Here is a 17780-nt window from a genome sequence, read left to right on the forward strand (position 1 = left end):
GTGCATTCATTTAGAGCATGTGTGCGCTCGCACTCGACAACAAAGTATCTGAACTCGAGGCCATGAGAACACAAACATGAAACCACGTGGGGCGTGTGCTCGAGTGTGTGAGCGTTCAATACGGAAAGCACAAAGGCTATTTTTAAATTTCCTTGAAGTTGAAAATAACGATGAGTTGTCACCCATCAATAATGGTATGCGGGCAAAAATATTTTTCTCTCTCTGTTTGTGTGTGTGTGCATGTGTGTGTGTTTTGGCCCTGAACTGTGGGAGTGAGGTTATCAATGGCAACAACACAATCCCAGCCGTTCCCCCGAGGACCCTAAAGCTAAAAAGCCACTGTCGTTCCCATGAGCGCTCTGCCCACGCAGCCCCGTCCCTGGATTGTGTCGGTTTCTATTGTGATACTTCATACAGTGCTGCTACAAATAAACCAGTATATCACTGCTTAATCACAACCCTAGCATGATGAAATTACAGCGTAATTACACACGCAGGCCACATCAACGTAGTCAACATGTAGTTCTATGTTTCGGAGACGAATGCCTTAAAACTCAGTCTTTAATCAGGACGCAATCAAAAAGTACAGACTGGGAAAGTATGGGATTGTATTATTATTGTAATTGTAGGTAATTTTACCTTGTTAGTAAGTTGTCATTCTACTCTCACTGGGACTTCTAAACGTACCACGAGTACTCAGGCTTGATCTGATGAGTAAGGTTATATAAGATTTTTTTTTTTTTCCTTCTTTGGTCCCATCAAAACATCTCGAGCTGACTGCGTGTGCCAAGAGGAGACGTGTAATTTCTTCAGATGTCAACATGCATGCCCCTCTACATTAAATTCAAATATATTACGTGAAAATGCAAAGTGCTGAGCGTTTTCTTTCCGTCTCTTCTTCAGTGTCTGTGACAACTTGAGAGCGAGATTAGTTTAGTCGCAGCAAGCACTGCAACAAAGCAACATAGCCTCACAACAGTGTGTGCTTTTAATTGATTCATGTAAAAGGAGGATAAACCAAAACCGACCGCCAGGTTTCGCTTTATGTACCACTTCAGTTTTTTTTCGGTATTCCTTGCCGCCGCAGTTTCGTTTTCGCTGGCATCTTTCATTTTGTGTCACTCTTTCTCTAGATTTTAGTCGCTGCTTGGGTGGCAACAAAAACACTCGGCTGGCTTTACACCCTTTCAAATACACCGATCAGGCATAACATTATGACCACCTTCCCAATATTGTGTAGGTCTCCCTTTGGCCTCCAAAACAGTTATCAGAGAATGGACATGGGCCTTCTGAGGGTGTCCTGTGGCATCTGGCAACAGGATGTTGTTAGTGGGGGCTTTTGGGTCCTATAGGTTGAGGAGACGGGACTCTGTATATCATCCCACAGATACTTGATCAGTTTGGGATCCAGTCAATTTGGAGGCCAGGTCAACACCTTCTGCTGTTCTTCATGTTTTTCTGAGTTGTTCCTAAACTGTTTGTCTGTGTCAGGCTGCATCCTGCTGCCGATGGCTGCTGCATCAAGGAGTGTCATTGCTATGGGGTGGGCGTGCCTGGTCTGGTCTAGGTGGGCGCTACATGTCTAAGTAACATGCACACGAATGCCAGGTTCAAATGTTTCCCAGCAGAACACTGAATTGACAAAACGGTCAAAGATATTCACTTCTCCCGCCATTGGTCATAATGTTATGCCTGATCGGTGTACGTGGCGCAGGCGAGGGAGCCAACTGAAACACCTTAATCAAATATTATTTTCCAAAAAGTCCAATATCCGAGGATATGACTCACTCTTAATGCCTCGACTATTTCGCAAACTCGTCTGAGACTGGGCTGGATGGATAGACTCTAAAAAGGGGGACAGCAGAGCCCCTGCATTGGACCAGTATTCAGTATTGGCATCTACTCTGACTGATTGATAACAAGAGAGAAATACTTGGATCACCGCATCCTCACACTCGATTAGTTACAGCTGCAAGCTTCATGAAAGCTGGGAGCACAAATATTTCCAAAGGATGAGTTGTCAGTAAGGGTTGCAAAAAAATAAAAGCTCGAGCTAAAGGATGGGTTCATTTTTTTAATCGACACCGTCTTAAAATAAAACACTGAGGAAGAATACACAGTGTCAAAAATCTAAAAGTTCAGACAAACCCAGTGGGTGTCTTCCATCTATCCCTCATGACTCAGCAAGCAAACACTGTCTTCAAGCACAAAGAGTGGATTTCTAAAACTGCCTATTTCTCATTACAGCTTGTGCTGGATAGATTACACGCGGCGCTAAGTGTTAATTGTACAGAGTGTGACACTGGTTGATAATAGATGAAAGAGGGATCAGCCTGAAATTCACGCATCCAAGAATCCAAGAAAAACAAAGCGGAACAAAGACAAGAGAGCTACAAAGAAGGCGAAAATGAAAGAAAGATGGGAAGGCCCGGCAGATTCGGCGGGCAGGTGATACGGCCACAGCTGCAGCCGTACAACAAGCTGTCTTTGATTCGCTGCAGTTCAAACACATAGCAGGAGAATCACCTCACTGATGAAAGAACGCCAACGATATCAAACTACCACATCTCTCCCAGGCGCAGGGCACTGACACACGCGATTACACACCGAGGGTTTTTGCAGGAAAAAAGAAAGAAAAATAAATGAAAATCTCCACAGTAACAGTGACAACATTTACGCCGGCATCTTTTCTGAAAAGGATGCAAGAATGCGCAGTTTGTCTTACATCTTCTCGCTGCACACAGATCCAGTTATTCAGTTTGGTTCAAAAGACAGTGGCTCTTACGTCTCTGGTGTCCGTCCCCCTGGGGGGGCCCTGTACCTGGAGAGATGAGATGTCAGAGGAAGGAGATATGTGGTGGAAAAAAAAAAAAAGAAGAAAGTCCTGTCAGGGTTGTCTGACAGAGATCAGAAGATAGATGAAGGAGATACAGGAGACAGAAAGAAAAAAGAGGAGATGGGAGGGAAGAAAGGGCACGGAGAGGGAAAAGGCAAAAGTGATGCAGCAAAGGGCATAGCAGAAACTGTTATTCACGTAAAACCAATCCTACCTCTACTCCTCTAGTCCATTTACGCAAAAATAATACGAAATCTAGACTGAGGAGTTGTTTCCACCCAACTGTCAAGGGAGTAAACTCTAAAAACGTTGCCAAAAATACTAAAATGTCTTGTTCCCAAACAGCTGGACTTAAGTGAACAGACAGGCTTCCTGGATGTAAGAAAAAAAAAATACAATCACGTGGAAAATGGAAGAAAAAAAAAAAGCAGTTATTGCCTCGTGTCAGCAAATGTTGATCACGTGTCGTCCCCACAGCCAAGAAGGATCAAAGAAATGCCAACGCACACTCTGATATCCCTTCAGCCACAAGTCCGAACTTACACTTGCAAACAGCAGGTGTGGCATTTCAGGGAGATTTCTTGAAGAGAAACATCTGGACGTTTCTTCCATATCATATCATTTTTAAGCTGAATCCACTTAAAGTCGGAAAAATGCTCCACAATTGTTAGGATTTTATCTAAACTCTATCCATTACAGGCTCTTCTTAACTCAGCGGAGACGGAGTGGTGTCTCTGATGTTTTATCCAAACGCATTAGAAGAAGTGAAAGAACCTTTTTTTGAAGCATTTCTCGCTCATTAGCTCTCGGGCAAGTCTCGAAACTAACTATTTGCCGACGTTACTCTCGTCTGTCTGGTGTCTGTGCATTTCTGACTCACGGTGGATGCGGCACTGTCTGTAACCATGGAAACCGCGCAACCACAAGGATATAAGCACTGACAATCATAGGAAGTCATGGCGTACAACACAGCTGCCGCACACAGTCACACGCTCGGAAAAGGAAAATCCCCCCAATCAAAGTTAAAGGGGGGAAAGACGCATCTGGCGAGCTCGCGAGTCCACTGGGATTTTGCCGTTTTGTTTTGCTGTTATAAAAACAAACTTTTCTACCTACCGAGTCTTCCACTGCTGGCAAACCTCAGCGGAGTTGATCAAGTTCAACATGTTGCTCAAGGACAATTTGTCCTGTTCACTGCCTCTTCTTAACTCTGGCTTTTTAAAACCAGCCCCCATCAAAACTCCAAGCCGCAAAACTGATCCATTGTACCCCTTTGGTTCATTAGCAATCATATAATGTTACGTAAGTCTGAATCTAACCCTAATCTATCTCTTCTGCTACCTTAAACTACCTCATGAAGCAGAAATGTTGTAAGAATCAGGTCCTGCACAGACAATAGACTCTATCTGTGTATATTCTGCTCAACCGACATGATCAGTCAAGCCCAAATTGTTACAAGCCTTTGCGGAGATAGATGGTTAATTTGGATTAGATGCAGTTGGTTGAGCAGAAGACGCACGATGTGCCAGATAAGAGGAGGCACTGAAGCCAGCGATGAGAAATCTGAAGGCTGAGACAGAAAGAAAAGAGGAAGAAGAGCCTTTTTTCAGAGAAAACCACAGAAACCACCTGGGATGTTGTTCTTGGAAATGTATTGTAAAAGGACAGGCACTTGTACTTGGTCAGTCTATCATCGACTGCAAAAGGCCAAACGCACAATGTGCAGCCCGAGGAGCTTTGAAAGCTGCAAATCAGTCAGTAGCCGTGTAGTCAGCAAGTTGGTAGATGATTCTTGACACCTTTGTGAGGAAAATTTCCACTTAATAGGAGCTCTTATGCTGTGTTTACATTACCAGTGGTGAAAGTTACAAAGCAGCTAATTGTGGACAGCTACATTGTTGGAGGGCTGGTGTCGGATGCCAAGGTTTCCCTTAAAAATGACTTTTTCGATGCTCGTGCAAATGCAACACTACGAAGCAAGGGTCGTCACACGTCAAACACGCCAAGTCACTAGTTCCTCACAGGACCCCAATTGGTCCGTACCAATTTAGATCAACCACAAGCACACACTGTGGCTTGAAGCCTGGCACGATGGACTGCTGTGAGGTCTCACAAATCTTGAAAGAATCCAGCTGCCTCCCAAATAAAATGTAATCAATGCCTGGATTTTCCTAATGAAAATGAAGCACTACATTTTAGCCCTGGAGTCACAGGGAGGTGGTCAGGGTAGATGTTGGGCATAAAAAGGGCAAGACACCGGAGAGCTGTATGTGGTTAGACTTAGGGAATCAAATTTCTTTGGCAAATGTTAAAGGGGAATGACCGTATTTTTACAACCCTTGACCTTATTTCTGGCATAAAATACGATCGTTTACTCAGCCATATAACTTTGGTGTCATTTGGAGTAGTTCGGAAGATATTTAGATCCGCGTATATCCATACCGGCCAGCATATATTGGCCAGCTGTTCCTCTCTCTGCCTCCGCATCCTCTTTTCAACGAGCTCCTCATCCGTTTACTCTGGCTGGTATACACTAACGGTAAGGACGTCCATCGTAAACAAAATCGTCATCCACAATCTCAGAATCGGAAAAATATTCAGCAGTGTTGCAAAAAACTAGCAGAAGCAAATTACAGGTAAACAACGCTCAGAGATGACATCATCCAGGTCAGAGGTTAGTAGGTCAATCTGCAGACCACGGATGATGATAATAGGTAACTCCGGACTCAACGGGGAATAGCACTAGCGTATCATAACAAAATATTGGTGAAATTAACGAGTTTCGCGGCAGATAATCCGTTATTTAGAGGCTGCGTCTCGGTGCCCCATTCACTCCCACTATATGGATATACGCGGATCTAAATATTGTCCGAATGACTCCAAATGACACCAAAGTTATATTGGTGAGGAAACGATCGTATTTTATGCCAGAAATAAGGTCCAGGTTGTACAAAATGGCAGTTCTCCTTTAAGGAAAGATTGTAGTTTGGATTAAATAAACACTACAACCCTTTTTCTGTAGTCAAACATGACTAAGTCTTAACTAAGTCAGCCCAAAAGGAAGCACAACAAATTTAATAATGCTTTGGTCACTATGAGTAATATTGAAAATGAAAATGTAATATTGTTGTCTTTTCCTTTCCCATTGCCAATAATTGTACGTAACATAATGTCTACGTGACAGGGATAGAGCTAGAAATGAGGCATTACAAACGTTTAGCATTGCTCTACTTCACAAGAGATGACAACACCTGTATTAAAACAAAGAAAATCACGTCACATGAAATATTAACCGTCATAAAATATAGAAAATGAGCAGACCCACTTGGCAACGGAGGAATTTTGGATGGAATTTTCTCTGGTTTATTATCAAATTCAGTTGCACTGACGTCCACCATAGTTACACACACACACACACACATAGCCGCTAGTGGTCAGACTGGCAGGCAGGAGGGAAGCGCGAGTGTGCTGGGATCTGACCAGTTCGCCGAACACCGAATGCCAACTATCCACCGCACAAAAACACACGCCGCCGCTTTATCCAACCACAGCCCCGAGGCGTGTGTTTACACATACGTCCGCCTGTGTGTGTGTGTGTGTGCCTCTGTATATATGGATAAGCACAAATACAGGGTCACGTATGCAGAGCGCGCCTCCGAGTGAGCGATTGTGTTACAGTGTCCTCTAAGTGTGCACGTATGGGAGTTGAGGACACAGTGTAAACAGTGAAGGGACTCCCTTGGCTTGTGTTTACTGACCGAGATAAAGACTGTCATTCCTCTCTCACCACCAGCCTACTTCCACCTCCGTCCAACCAGAAAGAGGGAGAGATGCACTTAAGCCTTGGCAATGTCACAGCGATCTTATCTTGCCAATAAAGCCTCTTGAATGGATTTAGATTAAACAGAGAAGGAAAAAACAAGAGAGGGCACACTGGTGCAATTGGGTCATTTCTCCCCTCTAAGGAGGGGCTGCTGCTGCCCCCCTCCTCCTCCTCCTCTTTTTCTTCTCCTTCGAACACACATGTTAATGTACTTACAGCCCTGCAAAACCTTTGCCGTGCCCCAAGATGCAGGGTGGCATAACAAACAGGGGGCAAAGCCTGAAATAGTCCCCCTCCCTTTAGTTCCCATGCTGCACTGGAGGTATTTCTGCGGAGAAGCTCATTTCCAACGGTGGATTCATATAATTTACCCACATTTCTGGCTTTCTGCTTCTCTCTCCCTGTGGTAGTCATTCTCTGCGGTCTGTCATTCATGTCGCCACAGCCCTCTGTATTGCTCAATCTCGACATTTCTATGTCTCTCCCCCCCCACCACCTTTCTCCATCTGTTCCAAGTAGAGGAATAGATGTGTTTCCACCACTTGAGATCCGATCTCAGCTCGACGGCGTGTATTCGTTCTCGATATGATTTGGTAAAATGTTGATTCTGCTATCTCTAATAACCAGCCACTGCAGTTTCAGAAACAGGAACAGCACTTTTTGTTGCGTGAACGTGCCCAATTTGGGGAAATGTTGCAAAATGTGGCAAAAAATGATTTGCCGCCGCTGATATTTGTTGTTTCAGAGACCAAGGTATAGCTGCATAGCTGAAACCTTGGACGAATCCATGTGTAATACGTAACTTATAGTAACTCCACATTGGCGACGTTAACATGAACACATCGCCAAATAACCACATGCTAATGCAATATGGAATTACACATTGCTTACTCATATTCAACACTTTCCTGCATGGACTTATTTATTAGATTAGTTGAGAGTTACGAGGACAAACCGTTTTAAAAGAGTCTTGATACTAGTGAACAAACATCTCTTGTGGTGCTTTTGTAGTTCAGCGAATGAGACAAAACTTCTGCTCAGCTTATGCAAGACATCAGTTCAGTAGGCGGTCTGTCAGTGCGGCCAGGACACGCTGTGTGCTCGCACTACTAACGCAATGTGGTCACAAGCTGCCTTGACCACCTCACGCCTGTACTTAGGACAGACCGCTTGTGATCAGATCACTCAGGGATCATGTCAACACCAGGTGTGAACAGGACCTCAGTCGGCTCGGGATGTTGCAAACACTCAACTGCCTGCATGCAGACTCTGAACTTATAATTTCCCAGGTTTTGATTTGAGTCATGACCTTCCTTGTTCCTCATCTTTATAGCCAAGAGGATTTCCTGCACACATTTACACCTTGAACAACAACCGCGGTTTCACTCGATAAACTCGGAAATGCCGTTAAGCGCATGTTAAATGCAGCTCCGGCTTCATCTCCTTCCACTGCGAGCTAACGCTACAGGGGTAATGAAAAGAGCAGAATAGAGTAAAAAAACGGGCATAAAAAGCAGCAATAAAATATTTTTAGCCTCAGACTCATTCATGTCTCGAACTGGGGCCAGGAAGAACCTCACCGCCATGACTATGAATGGTGCTGTTAGTTAGTTATTTATTCCCCTTTCTGCCTTTCTCCCTTGGCAAGTGCCCTGCCACTGGAGGAATGCCTGGTTCAGATTCAGATGTGTGTATTTGTGCGTGTGTGTGTGTGTGTGTGTGTGAGAGAGAGTATGTAGCATGCGGACAAAGACAGCCAGTGTGGACAACGGGACACAATCAGCCACTCAATGGAAATCTATTAACTCATCGCGCACAAACACACACACACAAATTCCAGAGTCCATGGACGAGAAGCAGTGACATTCAGACCCAACCAGCCAATCGGCACATTTTACACTGCAACCACAATAGAGCCGGTCAATGAGCAGCGGAGGGATGACGGGAGATCTGTGAATCAAAGCGTGCACGCATCTTCATCCCTGTCTCGCTAATCTTCCTCTCTCCCTCCTCCTCCCCCTCGTCCCCCTTCTCTTCTTTTATCCTGTCCAACTTCCTTTTTCCCAGGGTGGATCTCTCACTGGTTAAAGGTGGCGAGGAGAGGCCACTGGACACAGTCCACCTCCCACACACTCTTGAATGAATCAGCCCATTGTGGCCTGGGTTCTACATCCCAACACTGGTGCTTTTGATTTTTTGGGCTCTGTTTTGGGGCTTTGTTTTGACGACCACACGCAGCTTACCTGTTGCTGTTGTTTACGGCTTCTCTTTGTCGGAAATGAAACAAGCTAGCTGACCCCAGAGCTACTAGAAAATTGTTTACGACTTCTTATCCGAGCCACCGTCTAGAATTATCTCTGCAATTCACATCGAGTTAAACATTACTCATGTCAACAAGAGTGTCACGTCCTAAAGAGGTCCTACAGGGCAAGAAACACAACGGTCAAAGATTTTTTAGTTAGTTGTTCACCCTTTTAGATGCCCGAGGTGAAACTTTTCTTTTGCTCGTACAAATGAAAAGTCAAAGAGCATTTTTAAATGTTAGAAAAGAGGACATATGTTTACAACTGGGACCTCTTTGCCGCCTCCACTTTCGGAAAGCCGCACCTGAAGGCTTGGACCTTGGCCTTTTCACGATGACAATATCTACTTCTTTTCCTTGTTGACGTCTGTCAATAAGAACCACGGCGCCACCTAAGATGTGCTCCGATAGCTCGCCCCATCCCCCTATTCCACACTGCATGGTGCAGGACAGGTTATATCGCTATATCGCCTATGCCTAGAGCCAGCTCTGCCACTTTCTCGAAATACATTCAAGTTACGGTTATATACGAATTAGGGCTTAAAGTGAAGTCTTTCAGCTTTAATTCAAGGGTATTGGCATCTAAATTGGAGGAAAGCTGTAGGAATTACAACCATTTTTATACAAGAGTTCCCTGTTTTAAGGGCTTTTGTTATTTCGAATAAGATTTTAAAAACAGGTTGGTACGGTGTGTAGTGGTTAGCACTGATGTCTCTCAGCAAGAAGGTTCTGGATTCAAACCAGATTCAAACTTTTTCCATTCTTGATTTTCCTTGTGTTTACTTCCTGTTCATCTGTTTTCCAATTCATATTCTCCTTGCATCCCCATATGGCTGACAGAGCATTGTTGGTGGTTTTTTTCTCCCCTCCTCTTTTGTTACCCCGTTGGAATTATCTCATGTTCTCTTGATGGATTATCTTTTTTTGGACTAATGTTCAGACTCACCCTGCTTCAGTTCCAGCAGCGTCTTTTGTTACTCTCCTCTGTGTGTGTTTAATTAAGTTCATCTTTTGTAAAGTCACCCTGCCTCGTAATGTTCTCATCCCGCATTTGGGTCTTTATTGTGGACGTAAAAAACACCACAGCACGGACTGACCGACTGGTTCCACAAAGGGAACAGCTGGAAACAAACACACGCAGAACTAATTAGGAAACGAGACACAGGTGAAACTAACGAGAATGGAGCAAACAGAGTAATCACACAGACGGGGAAAACAAAGAAAGCTAAAGCAACTGAAAGACCTGGGTTAAGGGAAGCTTTCAAAGTATCCTAAACCCAATATCATCACATGTGTAGGGCACATATGCATAGATTTACACAGATCAGGCATAACATTATGACTACCATCCTAATATTGTCTCCTTTGTGCCTCCAAAACAGTTGTGACTCATCAGAGAATGGACATGGGCCTTCTGAGGGTGTCCTGTGGTGTCTGGCAACAGGATGTTGTTAGTAGGGGGCCTTTGAGTCCTATGGGTTGAGGGGGGCAGGGGGCTTCTGTGGATCATCCTACAGATACTTGATCAGTTTGGGATCTAGTGAATTTCGAGGCCAGGCTCCTAAACTGTTTTTGTGTGTGTGCCTGTGTCAGGCTGCATCCTGCTTGGGAAGGCTGCTGCCATCAAGGAGTGTCATTGCTATGGGGTGGGGGTGCCTGGTCTGGTCTAGGTGGGTGCTACACGTCTTAGTAACATCCATACGAATGCCAGGTCCGAAAGTTTCCCAGCAGAACACTGAATCGTCACAAGATGGTCAACGGGAATCATTTCTCCTGTCAGTGGTCATATTGTTATGCCTGATTGGTGTCCACTACTGCTAAAAACGGCCAAGTAGTCAACCTAATCCAACGTGACGTTAGCCTGTATTATAATGACCAATTTTTCAAGTGCTTCGTTGTTCCCTCTCCCCGTCTTTGAATTTCTCTTTCGTCGTTTCTCCTCTCGAGTCGCTCTCACATTAAAATTCTGAGAAATCCTAAAAAGATCAAAAGACCGTCTGCCTCACAAAAACACAACTCGGTTCAAGCGGGGCAACCTTGGTATCCACTCTCACACCCTCGAATGTATCTAAGAGAAGTCGAGAGAAGTACTTTGATGAACAATTTAGACCAGAGACGAGAACCTATCTATCTATCTATCTATCTATCTATGTAAACAAGCAGAGTGTGTAACCTCGGTTTATTAAGATGCGTCTCGCTGTGCCCCTGCACCCCGAAAACACAAACACACACACACACTTCTCACTATCACACTCACACTTTCCCTGTCACGTCTTCATTTTTAGCAGCCGGCAGTGTTACATGGAATATGAGACGACCGCCCACCCACCCACCCACCCACACAGAAACACCACACACACACACACACATACACATCCACATCCACATATGCTGCTGAGAAATGGGCCGTAAAGACCCTCAATACAATTCTGCTTTAAGCTGCAGCGATGAGTAACACACAGATTTGGTGTGTCTATGTGTGTGAATTGGTGTGTGTGTGTGTGTGTGCTTGCTTGTGTGTTGCACAACCAAGGGCAGGCGAGCACATGTGGGTGCAGAGAGCTACATAAATCACACTCTCAATCAATTAAGAGTGCATAAATGTGAGAAGTCCAACAGCAGTGAGTGGCCTGGTGCACGGTTTATTGTTGACTACAGACATACCACACCCAAACACACACACATGCATGCATCCAGTCACACAGCCAAACACACACACACACACACAGTTAGGGTGGGGGTGTGATGTAACTCACAATTTCACATGAAAGTAATCCAAAACTGAAGCGCAATTAAAGTCTCTATGCCCCTGGATTCTGTTTATACACACACACACACACAAAAACTCGTATTTATTCTCACACGGTAGCCGAGTTAAACACTGTACCAGGGAGTTGTCCTGCCTTAAAATAAAAGAGGTGTGTGTGTTTCCGTGTTTGTTCAAACACAGTTTCCACCTTTGTTTCTTTCCTATTACGCAACACCGTTTTACAGTCCCATTATCTTTCAGGCCCGTGCTGATGTAGCATTCGCAAAAACATCTGCATCCAGTCAACGTATTTTTTCTGTATCTTTTTCTTTATTCTCCTTTGGTAAGAAAAGAAAAAGGAAAGCTAACTATTGGCAATATTTGGTTTCATACTATACTAAATGTTCAGTGAAGGCTGTGCAGGAGGAAAACTACACAAGCTACCACGCTGGGCTGGGAGCCTAATTAAAGCTATATTCTCTATTTGTTTCTACGTCCAACGGCACCCATAAATATCAAATAAAACTTAATGTCTTCAAACTCAAACGGATGACAGCTGTGCTGCAAAATGTGTCAACAGTTTCCATAGTTTCATTTCTCATCCTTTAGCTCACCAGGATCTTTCTTTAGACTTTTCTGGCTGGTTGACGCCCAGGACTTTAAAACTCCACAAAAAACAACCGAGGCTTTCCGTTTTAAATGTCGAGCCTGCGATGAACTCACGAGGGTTGTTTCCTTAGCCTTCTGGGAGCTGAGTCCCGAAAGCTGCAGAAGACAGTTGTTATCCTACAATGGTTGCAGAAGCACACCTTGTGACCAGTAAACTGAAAACGTTCTTTAAATTTTGATGGATTTTCAGGCATGTGTTGAAAAATCCGGCCTGACTTTGCAATCGAATATCGCAAAACTGAACATTTTAATGTCTAAAGATTAATAAATAATCTGCTGTTTTTTTCCCTCAGCTACTCGAGATGGTGTATTTTAAGCCAAAAACATGACATGAACAGATTTGACATTAACAAGCCTGATTCTGCAGCTGGTGATCAAGCCCACTGATCCAACCTGCGTCTGTCTGCACTCAACCGCCGCAACCACAGTCATTAATCTATTACATCAGGACACTCCCTGTGTATTCCAACGGAATATGGTTGCTAGGCAGTTACTGTCCTTCCACACCTATGAGAGAAATGGATAAAACCCAAACTTAATATCGCACCGGCAAAGATGCACACACACACACACACATGCATGCGCATGCACAAAAGTTGGGAACAACAAGCGCTCGTGAAAAGACGCACATCTGTGAGGGACTGCAAGAACCGCGGCTCGCATAAACACGACTCCGAAACGGATACTGACTCCGTCGCCCGTCCGCCCACCACAGTCCGCCCACGGAGCATCTACTCGAGCAGAGAGAGAAGCAACGCATCGAGTAGATAATCTGTCAGTTTATGCAGAAGTTAAAACACATGAAACTGCCCTCTCTGCAATGTGTAGGTGAGGGGAAGCAAGGCGAAGAGTGTGACACGAAGTCTAAAAAAGGAAAATGGACCAACACAGGAAGAGGCACCGTCCACCGTCACCCACTTAGTATCGACAAACGCAGATAAATTTAGATGATTGCCGCTGACGTCTTTTGATGCGAGAGGAAAACCACAAGCCACCGGCGATCGACGGCGGGAGGAGGATGCAAACCCGCGCGGGCCTCTCTGCACCCGGGCAAAGTGTGAATTTACTCATTTTCCCCCCCGTGGACCGAGGCTCTTGGATAAGTTTACACACGGAGTAAATGTCAGGGCCCCCGAGCTAGCCCGACATCATGTTTCACACCAGGAAAACACGGTCCAGTCCACCCGTGACGATAAATCAATAAATAAAACATGCACATTTGCAACCGTCAAATGCCTAAATCCATACGCTGGAATTTCTTTTTATTATAAGACACTTGTGAGATCTTATCTTATCTTTCAATTAATTTTGTAAATTAAAAGAAATGAAACACCCAGTGTGCAGGGTGACCCATTACGTGTCTTGTTTTGACTCAAGTCTGAAGTTTCCTGTTCTGTTTTGAGCATCTGATGTGGTCAGTTTCACAAAATTAGACATTTAAACTTAGCATTGGCATACAAACATCACAATTATTGTTCATCATGGTACAAAATATAGACAAACAGAAAGGCAGAAAATGACCGAACAGCCTCAAGCTTATTTGGTCATTTTTGTCCAATAAACGACTAACCCAGTTAACGGAGATCATGATTGTTGTCGCTTTTCCCGTTAACCGACTTGTGGTTTTAATTCAAAGTACGCCACTGTTGGTTCTCATGAATATTGCGGCGGTCGTGGCGTTGCCTCTAGGTGAACGCGACGCACGCACGCGCGCACGTCCATACGCACAAACTTCCACATTCTCCACAGCTCATGCAGAGCAGCCTTTGTGGCCTTCCAAGAGCCAGTGTGTCCGGCCAGGCTCGAGTTACAGCAGACAAGATCCTCTCATTCCTTCACACACATTCAAACATCCATCATCTCGCAGACACGTCCACCGAGCGGGCCAGGGAGCAACAAGAGAGCGCTGGTTTGTTGCTCTCCCCGCTCTGACTCATCCCCGTCACTCTCCACTGACTGAGACAAGAAGAAGAACCTGTGTTGAATTATGGATTCCTTAAAGGTCCGTGACGGTTTGACACCAAAAGAAAACGGATTCTCATCTGAAAAATAACTTGAAAGGAGTAGTAATGGACTGAGCCGTTAGTGTTTCAACAACGGGAATCTGACAATCGCTAGTAGAACGGGGTAAAAGCAGCTTCAAAGGAGGAAAACACACAGTAAATACACACCGACACTGGACTGGATGACAGTGAAATCAAATGAAACAAGTAAAAGGACACATGCATCAGTGTCAGCGTCGAGGAAAAACACGCTCTAACGTCATCGCCGGCTTTAAAATAAAGTGCATTTCACAGTAATCAGCTGCAGCGGCCTTTACCGAAACCACAGCACAGAGGTCAACGCAGGTTATCATCGAAAGATATCAATCTGACCGAACATATCTCCCGAGAGTGTGTGTGTGTGTGTGTGTGTGTGTGTGCGCATATCCGCGTTGTGTCTTACGGGTGTGTGTGCCACATCTATTCTAGGAGAATTCCAGAGGGGAGACCCTGTGACTGACCCCCACCTCGCAGGATCTGACAGGATATCGCCACCGGGACGCGCACACGCATACATACATACATACATACAGTGCCTGTATATGTGTGTGTGTGTGCACAGACACAATATGGGCGTGCACGTATACGGCGTGCATGCGTGCACACATGCAGACACAATATGGTAGAGCAGTGAAGGACATGCACATAAGAGTAGTGGTAAACTGTGCACGGTGCATACACGCACTCGCCAGTTCATTAGGTACACTAGTGAAAACAAATGCATTCTAATATAACAGTCCTGCACGAAGTCTTAGCTTCTTGGTGCTAATTATGATGTACCAATACAGTCAGTGGGTTAGGCTGGATAACAGAAACACTAATTCAACACAGCGCCACAAACTACAAGCTGCAAAATGATCATACGGTTGAATTATCTCAATTTCAACATAAACTGAACATTGTAACAGTCACGGAGGGAGATTTAGTGCAGGACTGGTATATTAGAGTGTCTCTGTGGACCTAGTTGTTTGATAAATGACCGTATACTGCACACATATTGGTTTATTTTTGTTTTCCTCCAAGCCTATTTTTTTTATTTTTATAAATATTTAATGCATTTTTTTTTTCTCCCATACATCGCCCTATACGTTTTGATTTAATGCACTGGCTGCAGCGCTTTAAAGATCAATATTGGGCACTCATTAAAAAGATACTGGTTTTATATTTACACAAAACGTGTGCTTTAAAATAGAATTCCATTAATGAGTGTACAAAAATGTTAAGTTAACAAACACGTCTGCAATATCGTTTTCGTATCCTAAACTATTTTCATGTCATTTTCATTTGTTTATTTATTTAAAAAGGACAACTTAATAGTAAATGTGCCAGTGTTAGCCAGCTAATTTTCAACTGTAGTCAATTTTAGTAAGGTGTTTTAGGAACCATTATTATCATATCTGTGGAAAACAAAAGTCAAGAGAACTTACAAATTTGCTCTTAATTCGAGAAGTTACGAGTAAACAAAGTTACCTGAGCGCTTCGGGACGTTTTCCTCTAAGGTTTCACTCAACAGGAGCTGTGGCTACTCTTCTCAGCGGGCAGGTTCAGGTTGCCCCCCCGTTTCCACGATCCGATACAATCTGCGCGTCCAATCTGCAAACTTCCTCTCACACAACAGGAGGACCCCCCCTCCTTCCGCACCCCCCACCACATCCCCTCCCTCCACCCTCCCCTAATGAGAAAGGCCAAGCGCGCGCGTATGCACGCACCATTTACGCGCGCGCAAAAGCGAAATACTTCATTAAACACGCCCTGGTTATCAAAAGCCCCGCAGCAGCACGCGGGTCGCTGGCGATACCCCCCCACTTGCGACGCGCGAGAGACGGCGCGAGAGACGGCGATCAAACCCGGCAAAGTTTGTGAACAGAGAGGAGAGGAAGCACTCATTCTGACACCATCGCTTACCTTCTCCTCCTCCTCTTCTTCCTCCTCCTCTTCCTCCAGCCGCTTCCAAACTCTGTCACGACGAGGCTCGACGCAGACTGCGAAATCACACAGCCGCTTTTCTTTTTTTCTTTTCTTTTTTTTTTCTCCGGTAACCGGGGAACAGCAGCGGCAGAGAGTGGAGGGAGGTTCGCCTGAGCACGCAGCGGCGGTGGTGGTGGCGGCGGCGGCTCCGTGTGTGCGTTTGTGGGGAATATGTATGTGTATGTGTGTGTGTTTGTGTGTGTGACAGCTCATGGAGAGAATGAGCAGAGAGAGGAGAACCGGGGAACTTAGGGGGAGTTCCCGTTAACAGACCGGTGGGGCGGGGGCTCCAGTAGAGTGACAGGCTGCCCAGTTTTTTTTTATTTATTTATTTATTTTTATTTATTATTAACGTCCACTGCTCATTTGTGTAGTGGAGCCGAAAAGTACACTCGCTTGCCAAAACATTAGGTACACTAGAGACAGCCGGGGCATTTTTATTTTTTTTATATATAATACTACAGTCCTGCACTAAACCCACCTTCATGACTGTTATTATCGTAAGTTTATGTTAAAATAGAGGGTGTAGTTTGTTATTTAGCCTAGCCCACTGACTGACAAAATAATAGAAACACCTCCTTTGTTTAATTCAATGCACTTTAGATCTTCTAAAATGATTTTGCAGTTCCTCCCCTTGTTTATGTTTCAACATAAACTGAATACTACACCCTTAAGTCTTAGTCCAGGACTGTTATTAAGTTGTATTTGTTTTCACTAGTGTACCTAATGGACTGGCTAGGGAGCGTGTGTTCCTAAGTGTTGTGTTTGAAGCACTTAACATAGTCCCAGCTTTACGCTTCGATGTACCACATTTTGCTTTAAAATCTGAAAACGAGCGCAGAATAATTTTCCATCCTTTAACTATTAATCACTTTCTTGTTTCGGCTCCACATTGCTTTCAACGCCACATTAGGCTGGGTAGAGTTTTCATGCTAAATATGGAAACAATCATTTTCGTCACACACGTGCTATACAGAAATGTCGGAAAGTTGGAAAAATATATTGTTTAAACGGTGGGAAAACGTTGAAGCTTTCAGTGATGATGGCCGTCGATAAAGACTGCACAGCAGTTCCAGGGACTTTAAAGCCCTCATTTTTCCACATTTTTGCCTTTCACAATAAAACGATCCAGTTTCATCGCGTGTTTCACGATCACTTTTAGTTCGCTGTTTTCCTGCATGTGCAGAGCGAACCGTTTTGGACTAAATCTGCAACAGAACAACCTGTTTCCGGTCTGAAGCTGCACCTGTACCAAATTTGACTTGGTCGTCTTAAATGCATAGACATAAACATGGCAAAATAAGTTGATTAGATTTGAAAGCAGGAGCCCTACATATCTTTTTTTTTTTCTTTTAATGATAAAACTAAACTTTGTTCACATCAGGCAGGAG

At 44.4% G+C, this 17780-nt stretch overlaps 1 protein-coding gene across 2 annotated transcripts in view; it reads right to left on the reverse strand.

Moving 5' to 3' along the window:
* The window catches only part of ppp2r3a (protein phosphatase 2, regulatory subunit B'', alpha), a 57769-nt gene extending 41188 nt beyond the window's left edge, over positions 1-16581 (reverse strand). The window contains exon 1 of one of the 2 annotated variants that reach the window (XM_084569631.1): positions 16327-16581. The gene's annotated coding sequence lies outside the window, so the exon portion shown is untranslated. Of the gene's footprint in view, positions 1-15891; positions 16027-16326 lie in introns of those variants that run through there. The other variant, XM_084569632.1, reaches the window with a different exon arrangement.
* Positions 16582-17780: the final 1199 nt, after the last annotated feature.

The sequence above is a fragment of the Chelon labrosus genome, assembly GCF_963514085.1.
Source record: "Chelon labrosus genome assembly, chromosome: 20".
In the NCBI taxonomy this organism is placed as follows: Eukaryota; Metazoa; Chordata; class Actinopteri; order Mugiliformes; family Mugilidae; genus Chelon; species Chelon labrosus.